This window comes from Lutjanus erythropterus, chromosome 12 (genome assembly GCF_056507025.1).
Source record: "Lutjanus erythropterus isolate fLutEry1 chromosome 12, fLutEry1.hap2, whole genome shotgun sequence".
Taxonomy (NCBI): domain Eukaryota; kingdom Metazoa; phylum Chordata; class Actinopteri; order Lutjaniformes; family Lutjanidae; genus Lutjanus; species Lutjanus erythropterus.
In genome coordinates this window covers 33,891,470-33,904,785 of record NC_139328.1, presented here as the reverse complement: position 1 = coordinate 33,904,785, position 13,316 = coordinate 33,891,470, and the positions used below count along the sequence as shown (strand labels likewise).

The 13,316-nt window shown below is 36.7% G+C and overlaps 2 protein-coding genes and 1 long non-coding RNA gene across 4 annotated transcripts in view; 1 reads left to right on the top strand and 2 right to left on the bottom strand.

Annotated features, from left to right (window-relative positions):
• Positions 1-13,316, top strand: part of LOC146318283 (uncharacterized) — a 151,375-nt gene that overhangs the window by 87,770 nt on the left and 50,289 nt on the right. The window lies entirely within an intron of this gene.
• Positions 1-13,316, bottom strand: part of LOC146318286 (uncharacterized) — a 228,298-nt gene that overhangs the window by 185,985 nt on the left and 28,997 nt on the right. The gene's annotated exons all lie outside the window — the stretch shown is intronic.
• Positions 6,762-11,078, bottom strand: LOC146318288 (uncharacterized). Of its 2 annotated transcripts, none has more exons than XR_014771674.1 (5): positions 10,825-10,964; positions 10,329-10,537; positions 7,479-7,514; positions 7,230-7,304; positions 6,762-6,955 (listed from the first exon to the last, which is right to left on the bottom strand). It is a non-coding gene; the product is annotated as an uncharacterized LOC146318288 (long non-coding RNA). The 2 variants fall into 2 exon arrangements; XR_014771673.1 differs by having other exon boundaries at positions 6,766-6,955; positions 10,945-11,078.

Below are 13,316 nucleotides of genomic sequence, written 5' to 3'. Positions count from 1 at the left end.
TTTAAAAATGAACATCCCTGTCAAGGTAAATCACGACTCTTTCTGCATGTGTGTATGAAAGCTGCTGCTGTCAGACCTCACTCTCACTGCTGACCTTAGATCCATTGTACAGTGATCCAACATCTGTGCCTGCCTTCTCCAGCTCCACTCTTTTACGCCTGAGGGCCTTTTGATGAATAACTGAATCTCTTTAGTGTATTGACTGCCAGTGGTGGGAAGTAGTACAAATACTTAAGTAGAGTTTTCAGGTATCTGTACTTTACTTGAATATTTATTTTTCTGAGAATTTTTTGCTTTTACTCCCTACCTTTGACAACAAATATCTGCATTTTCAAAACAAGCTTGTTAATTTAGTTTTAATGAATTTAAGGGGAATTATTTATTTTTATTTTGTCATTGTGCGTCGCATTCTCAACATCAAGACTGTCCTATCCATTGAGACTGATTTCAGCCTCAATGGTCAAGACAGTATTAATAGAAAAGGTGTATCCATTAGTGTATATCACTCATGACAGACATAATTCATCATAATTGACATAATATGAAAAAGATATAACAAGACAAAAAATGAGAAATCAAGACAAAAAGACATAACGAGACTTAAACAGACGCAAGATGAAAAAGATGTGACTAGACAAAAAACAATGTGAAAGTTGTAACCAGAATAAAAAGACATAAGAAACCAAAAGCAATGTAAAATACATAACAAAAAAGACATTAACAAAATGAAAAACAACATAAAATAGATAAGAACGACGTAAAATGTGTAACAAGACAAAGAGACGTAACTAGATGAAACACGACACATTCAGGGAGCTCTAATGATTTGTAATTATTACTCCAGGACTCCACAAATGATAACAAGATAAAATTGACATAAGACGAAATGACTTAACATAAGACAAAACAACGTACAAGATACGCAACAAGACAAAAAACTACTAAAAACGCCATAAAATATATAACAAGATGAAAAAGACGCAACAAGATGAAAAGCAACATCAAAGATGTAACAAAACTAAAAACAATGTCAAGATGTAACAAGACAAAGAAAGGTAAAATGATGAAACACGACAAGACAAGATTAAAAATCTAGTGAAAGACATAACAAGATGAAAGCGACATATCAAGACAAGAAAGATGTAACAAGATGAAACAGAGAGGGAGACTCAACCAGAAAAGTGAAGTTTAGTTAAGTTTGCACAAAAACAGCTGGTAGAAATGTCCTTCAGAGGCTTACTTTTTACCTTTATACTTTGAGTACGTCTGTACATTGTCACTGTAACCAGAAGCTGGATCAGTGCTTCTACTTTATCTGTATCTTTCTCTACTTCTACTTGAGTGCAGAATGTGCGTACTTTTGCCACATCTGTCGACTGCCTGATGTTTGTTGATAAAGTTACAGCCTCTCTTTGAAATCGTTGGCCTGATTTTAAAGAGAAATAATGTCATTGTGGCTGTAATGAATGGCGTTCACTGTGCACCTGCTCAACAGCAAGAAAACATGACCTCAGAGCACAAAGGCAGCCTGCATGCACATGTTTTCAGTTTTCAGTGTGTGAAGGGTAGCGGAGGATCTTGCTTGGCTGCATCTTCACCACCCACAAAAAGAAGAAAAAGAAAATGTTCTTCCACGTTGCCAAGAGAGCGTTGGAGGAATCGAGCTCAGGTTATTAAAGTGTACACGTAAATGAACAGCGTGATGGCAGCAGAGGTGACGAAAGTACACACACTCTTTACTTACAGATACTCCAGTAAAAAGTACGGATTCAACTTCTTTACTCAAGTGAAAGTACAAAGTGAAAAAGTACTGGCTATGGAATGTACTCGAAGTATAAAAGTTAAAAGTCGGGGACATTTCTACCAGCTGTTTCCGTGCAAAGCTAACTGAATGTCACCTTTTTTGTGTTAAAGTCTGTCTGTTTCATCTTGTTTATGTCTTTTGTGATGATTTTATCTTTTTACATCCTTTATGCCCTTTTCATCTTTTTCCTCTTTTGTCTCATTATGCCACTTTTTTTGTCTTGGTTAAGCTTTTAACGTTATTCTTGTCATGTTATGTTTTTTTATGTAATTTTCATCTTATTATGCCTTTTATGTCATTTGTCTTGTTACACATATTTGGTCTTGTTATGCCTTTTATGCTATTTTTTTTTATCATACTACATCATTTATGTAATTTTGGTGTTGTTGCATCTTACATTTTATTTTCTTCTTATGTCTTTTATATTGTTATGTCTTTTATGCTATTGTTTGTCTTGTTACACCTTTTAAGTTGTTTTTATCTTGTTACATCTTTTTTGTCTTGTTATGCCTTTTGTGTTGTTTTTGTCATGCCTTCTGTGGAATTTTCTTCTTGTTATTCGTCTTGATGCCATTTTCATCTTGTAATGTCTTAAACGTTTTCATCTTTTACACTGTTTTCATATTGTCACATCATTTTTGTCGTTACATCTGTCGTGTGATATGCACTGATGGATTCATCAAAGAATCATTTCTATGTGTTTAGGCTGAAACTAGTCTGATGTTGGGAAGGCAGCATGCAATGATGCAAAATAAAAAGAATCACTAATCCACTTTTAAAAAAATGATCTATGTTTAAAAGTGCATGCAAAAGCATGTTTATACCTTATTTATCTTACAGGGAAACTCAAAAGGCATTGCACTTGAAATGTTCATTATCTACATGATTGACTGGACAATTGCTGCAACACCTGTCATAGACATGTGATGTGCTAGGCTCGTCTATGTTGAAAAGAAAAACAAATTTTGGAGTTAGTTAGAAAACATTGCTGGGGGACCTGCAAAAGCAACATACATTCAAATCTTAAATTCCCTAATGTTAGCTAAACTCTAGCTAACTAGTTTGCCAATCTATATCAATCATTAGTTAGCTAATTAGCTAGTGTATTAATAGTTTTGCTAGATAGTTAGCTTGTGTTTAGCTAATGTAACATATGACCCTATATGTTGCTTTTACAGGAAAAGGGGAAAGTTAACCAAGGTAGTTTGCTTACTGTTTAGAGGGCATAAGTCACACCCCTTCTACTGGACCACCATGGGATCTAACTTACCTAAAAAATATGAACTTTTAGGTAAGTTAGATCCCATGGTGGGGATATGAACTTTAGCCAATGGTGAAAGACAAACCCTGTTTGAATTGTGCCACAAATCACACATTGTCAGTCAATTTAAGAGATAATTTTTCAATTTTTTGCAGTTTGTTGTAAAACTCTTTAGGTATCAGACTGTGGAGATTAGAAGGACTACACATCTAGAAGTCACGTGAGTGACACCATGATTTTCTCCCACCAAAAGCTAATGTGAGCTGCTGAAGCTACAATGTTTGGGTGTTTTTGTAGCGGGATGTAGTCACACAACAGCGTTCTTTCTCTTCACAGCTGATAAAAGCGCCAGGAGTTCCTGGATAAAACACTTAAGGCAAGATAACGTTGCAAGGGACAGCATGATTGGTGTTGGTGACATATTTTGTGTGAGATGAGAGATGTAGTTCTGTTTTACACAAAACTAAACTATGACAAACCCACCACAAACTGAGACTTTGATTTGTAAAATTAAGTTGACCAAAATCACTTGTAATTCGTGCGACAAATCAAACAGAATCAAGAAATAATGTGTCTATAATGTCTATAATATAATAGACTACTGTTTATGTTTTTTCTGAATTGAGGCCTCACGGGGCACACTGGAAGAGGTGTGACAAGGCACTGTATTGGAGAATATAACGAAAAGGGGTTGGACTTAAAGGGCCAGTTAGCTTTAATTTATTCCAGTTGTTAGGTCCCCACCATTTCATTTGTACATTGCATTGTGGGAGTAAAGAGTAGATAAAATTCACTCAAAAATCAAACATTATCCAGTACATATATATTGACTGTTCTGAGTGTCTTTTATCTTGACATTTTTCCTCTGTGAATACCAGTGTTTAAACACATTCAAACCCTGGATTAGTATGTAGAGTCAGCTGGTCCTATTTCCCATCAGCCAGCACCTGTAGTGCAGTGATGGTTCTGTTCACATGTACCCTTGAGATGACAATAGAGTGGCAAACACTTCATACTGACAGGTCAAAGGTGAAAATCCTTCTTTTTCATCTCTTTTTGTTATTGTGGGTAAACAACACACCAATTGCAGCACAGCACCACTGATCGTCTGCCTTCAGGGAGTCCAAACAGTCTGTTTGCAGCCCTTTTCATGCCTCCTCTTTCAACTCTTGTTGGTGGTGTGTGTGCTCAGTCCAGGGACTCACCTGCCAGCATCGTCTCTCCAACTGATGACACTAATCCTGTCCTCTCTGGACAGGATTAGTGTCTTCAGGGACCTCTAATGATTTGTAATTATTACTCCAGGACTCACAAAAATGATATGTTGTCCAGAACAAAGGAGGGCACCCAGTGTTTTTTCTCCAGCATGAAGTAAACTAAACTACCTGTCGTTTTTAGAGTTAGCCCTCACATTCCACGGTCATCCCACTCAAGCCTTTATTTTAAACCTTCTAACCTGGATGAAACTTTTATTGATGAGCAGGAATAAAACTGTTTGGAGTACACTTTTATGAGTGATAGGGGTTCATGAAAGGTGAATAAAACCTGTATTAGGGACTGAATGAAAATGACACTGCTCTCCCCAGTGTTATAACCAGAGGTGGCAAAAGTACATACATAAATTCATAACATCTTATATCATTTCTGTCTTGTCACGTCTTTTATGCCGTTTTCATAAATAAAACAATAAAATCCAGATCAGTCTCTTCCAAAAAAGAGAGGCTGGAAAATATTCACACAGAACTCTAACGCTTTTTTTAATGTTTATAAAAATAACTCAGAGCTGCAGTGAATTAAGCTATTATAGTAACATTTATAGAATGATTATGAAGGTTAATGAACCAATTTTGAAACTTTTGCAGGGAGATTTTAATCTATGGTTAAAATTTAATTCAGCATGCAGCAATCTGTATTCACTCTCACTAATCTGTTGTCAAGTTCATTTTTTTGTTCTTTCCTCATCCTGCTCAGGTGCCCTCGAGGAAGGCACCGATCCTCCAGCTGCTCAGAACAGAAACACTTTGATTGAATGCTGCTGCTGATAATGCTTTAAACATAAATATTTCAAGGGTAATACTTAGTGATACTACGTAGTTTTTGAGAGGAACACTGTCATTTTACTTAAGTAGTTGTCTAACACCTATACTTTTTACTTGGAAATGAGTAATATTTAGTAATGTAACAGTATTTAAGCTCAGTTCCATCTACCAGAAATAGTCAGCAAAAGGAAAAATGGCTTGCCAATTAATTTTAAATTTCATTTCGACTTGAAGGTTTGTATTTAGTTCTTGACTTGTGACTGTAACACTTAATCCACACAAAACCACATAACCAAGTTCTTAAAAAAATGTTTATTTCACTTACAGACTCTAAATGAATTTAGTTTTGAAAAAAATTCCCAATTATAATAATTATAATAAAGAGCAGGAGGATCACTTCAGTGAGCCGCTGTGGTCCATCCTGACCCCACCTGTGTGCAAGAAGAGAGAGTTTATGTTTGTATCTACAAAAAGGTTTGATTTGAGAAACATGACAGATGCTCTTGCTTTGTCTGTCAAAGCACTTTGTAAACTGTTTTTTATATTTATATATATATGCATTTTATATTTATTGGATAGACAAGCTATCAGGATAATGGGATGGCCAATCAGATTTCAAGGGTAGCCATTGCCCTGTATGACCCCAATGCTACACAAATATAGCATCAAGCTGGGATATTTTCCTATAATTAGTGTAGTATTTTTCATTATAAATGTGTTCCTAAAAAAGAAAGTAAACATGTTAAGGAGAAGGCAGCATCTGAGTTATCTTGGATTTGGATCTTAGATTTAAATCGTTTGGCTCAGATTCAAATTTGAACCTGAGAGAAAAACATATGTTGACTTTTTTAAAAGATCTCACCTCCTTTCCGTCTAAACTGCTCCATGTGCATGCACCTGGACCACCTTAGAGGGTCTGGAATTCCCCCACTATCACAAAATACCCCCCTAAAAAAACCAGAAGTGGCTCTGCTTCCTGCTTAACAAATGAACAACCCCCAAATATTGATATCCTATGAATATGGTGAATACAAATTACATGCAACAAAAAACATAGTGCAAAATGTATTCAGGCAATTATTAAATTTAGTTGGCAGCAGGTGAGAGTTGTGCAGTATTTACTATGTTCATATACTTTTGTTGATACTGTTTATAAAGTATAAACATACAATTACAATGTGATGGCAAAATGCTTATTTTCCACATTGACTTCTAAACAAGCCATTTACCTCAGTAACAGAAGATTTAAGTTTTAAAGTCCACATCCAGTCATGTTTTACACAATATAAAATGCTCTTCAAGAAATAATAAGTTGTGTCTGATATGCTTTTGTTTTTGTTTTTGTTTTTTTCACACAGCACAATGTCCACATCATAAAATATTAACTGTCACACCGTGTAGATAGCAGGGAGGAGAGTAACTAATTACAAATACTAGATTTTTTTTAGCAGAATACTTTATACTTTTACAAAAGTAAGTCTTAAGTATTTTTCTACCACCAGTGCTTTTACTTGTTATTGATTAATATCTTAAAAGTACTTGATTTTCAGTATTCTTTCCACCACTGATAATTACCGAGGGACAGTCGTTCTGTGTGTCGTTTCACCCTGGCAGACAGGACAAGGACTCAGTTGTGCGTTACATCTCCCCACAGATATCAAAGGTCCACGGGATTGAAACACTAGGTCTTCCTCCCGGAGATGTATATCTTCTGAAAACAGTTGAATTCTGATTTTAGTGAATTTAACCCACAAGAGATTTTATAAATTATTATGATAATGTGTAGACGCTTTTACCTGAGCTTAGCATATGCTCCAATCCTTCATCCACACCAGGCTGCTGGTTCCTAATCTGGTGGTCATGAGCATTACAGATAAATCAGAGGGGTCATTAGATGATTAACAGATTTCATCCCTATTCTTTTCATTTTTTATTGTGAATTATTGTGAATGTTTTACTTCAGGACTCTAAAACAGAAACAAAAGACTTTTTTAATCAGAACCAGCAGAGGTATTTGACCATTGACAAGGGTTCTAGAGTGGACTTTTCTTTGTTTTTAGGGATCGCAAACCAAAAAAGTACACACAGGTACAGTAAATGCTCACTCCAGTGTGTATGTACTTACAGAAGGCATGGGATACGTTATGTCACCAAACACAATGACTCCATTTAAACCAAGAGGGTCGGTCTGGCATTGGACCTAGGAAGGTGAATGATTGGAAAAAGAGATCAGGAGTTAACAATAATAACACAATAAGTAATAAGTCTGCATTTGGGAAAAGGATTTTTCAGCCAGCAATTAAGGTTCAGGTAAGGCTTAAGGTTAGGCCAGTAGTTTAAGTCTGTGACTATACAACAGATTAATCATACTCACCGGAGCTGACAACTCCTGTAGTTGTATTGCAGGAACCTGAGTGTGAAACAACAGGACAAAGATTTATTTATTAGAATCACACATTTGTTGTTTGACACCAACTTTTATTCTCCTAAAGTCTGCGAGACTCAGTGATGGGTCCGTTTGTACAGAAAACACAACTTTATACTGAAGTACAAAAAAGTACAAAAGTACAAAATTAACTGTTCTGTGCTGACTGCTTACATGAATGTGAAGTCAAGTCAGTGTTATTTGTATAGACCAATATCACAGATCACAAATTTGCCTTAAGGGGCTTTATAAATGAAAAAAGTCCTTATTTTTAGCCTTCATGTAATATCCCAGAGAAGATCGTAGCAATCATCTTTTCTGTGTCTTATGAGAAATAAATAGGATTCTCATTTTGAGCTTACTGAATTCACATCTGTTTTTCCTAAATCCCAACTTAGAAGAAATAAGGAGCAAAACAAAAGAAAGCAGGAGATATTTTCTTGTTCTTATAGGTATCTCAGAGATTTCTCCTTGATGACTGTATAGAGCAATAAATAAGACAAATGAGGAAAAAAAGGCTAGATCTCAATATTGTCTAACAATAATTTAAGCAAAACATGAGAATGTGTGGAGATATTAATGAGATGTGAAGGAGAAGCTAGTAATGCAAAAAACCTTTATAAGAAAGGTAAAATACTTTTTAAGTAAACAATTAATCAATATATACAGACTTGATGTGTACTGAAAAGGAAAATAAGAGAACAGCAAAAATCTGTGTATTTTGACACTTTATAAGTCTTCATTAAAGACCAATTTCTGTGAACACTATCAGAATGATAAAATCTGTTCTCCAAATATTGTTACATTTGACCACTTGTACTCTATAACTGGTACTTTGACACAATTTCAGTACTGCTTAATAGCTGTGTGTGTGTAACAGACAACAATCACATACTCCAGTTGTCTTCATTTTTCTGTAAAGTACCTCCAACACTTCAGGGTTAATCAGTAATACCTCAGGAGTGAACTGTCTTGCAAACATAATACATACCATTATATATATTATTTTCAACAAAATTAGATTTTAATCAAAGAATTTTGCCTATTTAGATAACAACATCTAATGAGTATTAATATTGTACATTAGGGGTTTAAAAATTCACTCATGCATCCTATGCATCAGACTTCAATATGTAAGATACGTGTGCATCGGTTCAGACGGCCTGTATCGGTAAAAAGCTGAACATGAATCGGAAACAAATCAATGCAGCACTAGCATATCGATAATCTCATTAGGTTGTGCATATGTTTCGTTTTTGGCTTCAGGGCACTGCTGTAACTGTCTCTGCCTGCACCGCTCTCACTGGACACCTGCTGCCACTCTCACACAAAAGTAACATGGAGCATCACTGTTTCTCCATGCTAAGCGATTAGCTACATATCGCAGGCCTGTGGCTAGAACTAGCCTCTTTTCAACAGGCCTTATTATCGACGTTAAAGCAAAAATAGAGTCCAAAATTCTTTTGATTTGCAAGCAAATTATCTAAACATCATAACACCTTGGGTGTAGAGGTTAAGAGTCAAGGACCCACACCAGTATCGTAGATTATGTTTGACAAAATCATGGAGGAGCTAAGCCATAGCTTAGCAAACGGGAATCAAAAACACGTTGGATGAATGATCGCTAATCTAGTTGATTGACCTGATAAAATAATAAACATGCCTAATTAACCGTGGCCGGACTAGAAAAGCCAGTTCCTTTATTCAAATGTTGCCATAAAAAGGGTAGATTGACATCGCTGTCGACGATTGTAAATGTATACATGCTAATACATGCTAATCAACTAAAAAGTTTGATAGACTTAACATGTTAGATCGCTGCTAGTGTGACACTAAGTATAGGTACAGACAGACAAAAGTTTTAATTGAATAATGTTAATGATCTTACCATATCTCCAGTTATTAAGAAGATTTTTAGGTACGTGGCGATCACAGGACGTTCAAGTCAAGTAGCTCTTATGCTCTCTCTCACTTCCTGACTTTAATGTGACGTAAGAGTAATGTTTGTTTTCATGGAGATGAGTCTCGCGATACAATGCGAGACCAATACCAATCTGGCTTTGTATTTTGAGATGAAATTATCTGTTCCTATGCTAAATTACATTAACTTTGTTTACATTTTTAATGCTTTACCCTGAATTGAATTTAAATAACACAAGTTTAATATCAGGTTTGTCAGAAAATGAAACTTTGCGTTAGTTCAGGCAGGGAACTGAGGCTCATTGATAGACTGTATCGACAGCAGCATACAAGCCTTTCCCACAAAATTTAGTTTAGTTTATTATGAACTGCAAAAACTGATCAATTTAACATGTTTGTGACTAAAATCTAGATGAAATAAAACCAATCTACTGACAATCACTGGGGAATTTCATCTTACCTGTGATGTTGACTTGTATCTCTTGCACAATATATCCTCTCAGAGGAAAGGTAAAGTTCAAAATATCATCTCGTCTAGCCTGTGACATAAATGAGCTCAAATTAAAACCAATATGAGACTTTGACCATTTTCACATAGTTCTTAAATTCATCTCCTGAGAAATAGCCATTTGTCTCCGTGGTCAAATTTAAGTCTTGTTGTCCCATATGGTCATCAAGGACAAACCTCTGAGACACCACAGAGCTCAGAAAAAGATCTCCTGCTTTTCTTTGGTTTTGCTCCTTTAATCTCCTGAGGTGGGGTTTATGAGAAATACATGAGACTTAAATAAGCTCAAAATGAAAATCTTATTTATTTCCCATGAGCCAAAGATGTTGTGTGAAACAAAATTTTCCTCCGGGCTGATTAAAAATACCTGCCTGGGTAAGAAAGATCCATGTGTTGTTCAATCTGCCAGTCAGTATCATGTGAGTCTGTCCTTTGGAGTGTGTTCCACATCCCAGGTGACTCCATGGAAAGTGCAGTCAAATACTGTAGAGTTGAACTTGAAGCTACCCAAAGCAGTCCCAAAGACATTTGAAAGAATTGTAAAATCCACATTGGTAGTCCATTCCATTTGGTCCCATGTCTGTAAGAAAATGAAGAAATTGTTAACCTGCTTCTAGACTCTTTACACCCTTCTCAAGCTGACTGTCTGTGCTTAATTCACAAGGACTGGTTGTTATGTGAAATCTACATGAATGCAATCCTGTTTTTCTATTACTAATGAAGGTGGTGATCCTGCCAGTCCCTTAAAGATCATTAAACCCTACATGTCATTACTTGCCATGGCAGGCATCTCAAACGTACCACCCTGTCAACTGACGTCTGCCAGATGCCACATTTAATAGATGCCAAAAGTTACATCAACTGTACCTGCATGTTTGAGCTGCTCGTAGACACTAATACATCCACTTTATCTGTAGCAGGAACTTCATATGACTGAGTTGTCTTGTATATAATGTACTTGAAATACCTCAAATGTAAATGATTTACCTCCTACAGAAATCCCATTGACACTGCCAGTGTCTCTCTGATAGCCTCTGTCTTGTGCTGGACGCCTGTTAGGTGTGGCACCAGAGTACATAATCAATCATCCAGTGTTTCCTCCTCACAGTTTCCTGAATCAACCAGTTTAACCACTGTAAACCAAAGCACAGTCGCCTCCCCAGAGTTACTTCTGTCAGTCTCCTCTGTTCTATGTGATTTTGACATTTTAAGATTCCTAAACAGTATAAGATGAGAAAAGGTTGATCATCTCAAATCTTTTACACTGGACAGACAAACTCACTCACAGCCACTAACATCTGGCTTTTGGCTTCAGTTGGACAGGCTACGATCTGCATTCATTCTCAGGTCAAATAATTCTGTGTGTGGTCATACGTGTCAGTCCAGTCTCACTCCCCACTTGAAAAGTCATATGTGCTAATTTTGGTGTAGAAACTGTGTTACTTTATTTAGCTTTTTCACTAGGAGTGGCTCTTTGGAATGAGTGTATGTTGATGTGGTGAGTATAGTTTGACCCCAGCATCCCTGATCACCAGATAATGAACATGGTTGGCCTTAACAATTCACTGTGATGCAAGAATGTTTCTTCCTTATGACAAGAACAAACTTGTTGATGTTTCGGTTGATGAGTAGTCCATCAAGTTTCTCCTCCTTCCTCTATAAAAGACATCATCTTGCACAATGTCTTAGAAGTGCAATCTTTGCAAATCTTTTAATACCACCTGAGGAATGTCACCCACATATTATAGTCGAATGACTTGGCAAACAGCTGCCTATTTACACATCCAGTAGACAGAGGATCTTTAGAATTAATTTGGAATCAATATGTCTTCTCCTTTTTCTTTTTCCCAACTTATGGTCTTATGGAGTTTTTCCACTCTGGTATCACCCATCATATCACTGTCTTCACTGGCTGCATTGTGAGCTCTGTCATTTCTTTCCACCTCTCACACATACACACCCATAACCATGGCATGTTGTTTTGGCATCATGCCACACATAATGTTTTTTTTTAGTACTAGACAGGCAGAGTCACAGTGTAAGCTGCAGTAGGCAAAACAGCTCAACCCCTCCCGTCAACATTTTCTGGTGCTCCACCCCTGACCGTGCAGCCAATCACTAAGAGTTATGGACAGGGAGACAAAGTCCTTTACAACAGTCCAACATCCACAGCCCACCTGCATCACTGTCACCCTCCCTTTCTCCAGCTCTAACCAAACATTTCCATATCCAGATCCATCCAGTCCATTCTCTGTTTTGCATGATGCAAAATACACTGCCTGGATTTAACTAAGCAAATCAATAAGACCCTTCCATTTGAGAATTACTGCAGTGATAAATATGTTTCAGTTGGCAATAAGTTATTTAACTCTAACTGATGCAGTGAGTAGCTTCTCATTTCTTAAACAACCTTGTCAGAAAACATATCCTGTGGTTGTGGAAAATATGTTACTGTGTTTCAGAAGGGTCATATTATTGTCCTGCATCAAACAAAGAAAACAACTAAGGAGATGGAATGACTAAAACTGGGTTAAGAAGTGTCCAACACATTAAAACCTGGGAGGATAGTGGTGAAGCATCATCTTCCAGGAGAAAATGTGGTTGGAAAACAATCTTGAATGATAAACATTTGGTGAAATCAAATCTTAAGAAATCAACAGTAGAACTCACGACTGTTTAATAGTGAAAGTAAGAACATTTTCACACAATGTGAAGAGAACTCAAGGGATTGGGACTAAATAGCTGTGTAGCCTTAAGAAAACCACTTATCAGTGAGGATAATCAGAAAAAAGGCTTTAATTTGCTGGGGAGCATAAAGATTGGACTCTGGAGCGATGGAGAAAGGTCATGTGGTCTGATGAGTCCAGATTTACCCTGTTCCAGAGTGATGGGGGCATCAGGGTAAGAAGAGAGCAGATGAAGTGATGCTCCCATCATGCATAGTGCCTACTGTACAAGCCTGTGGGGGCAGTGTTATGATCTGGGGTTGCTTCAGTTGCTCAGGTTGAGGTTGAGCTGCAGCCATGTGATAATAAATTACATCAAACTTTAAATGTTGGCACTCATCAATACTCTGGTCTTTAATAACCCCCACATGCAAAACACAGTGTGCTGTACAGTTGTTCGGATTTAAACAGATTTTAGTAATCAAATTACTCAAGGAATTGTTTCAACCCTAAAATGAGTGTCTTCTCTGTAATTTTCACACTTTGCAAAGTCATCCTGCGGGCCAGACTGGACCCTCTGGTGGGCTGGTTTTGACACCCCTGCCCCTGCTGTATGTGTGAAAGCAGAGCACAAATTTTTATTTTGACAACAATAAAAATGTTGTTTTTCATAGGCCAAATGCCAAAAAATAT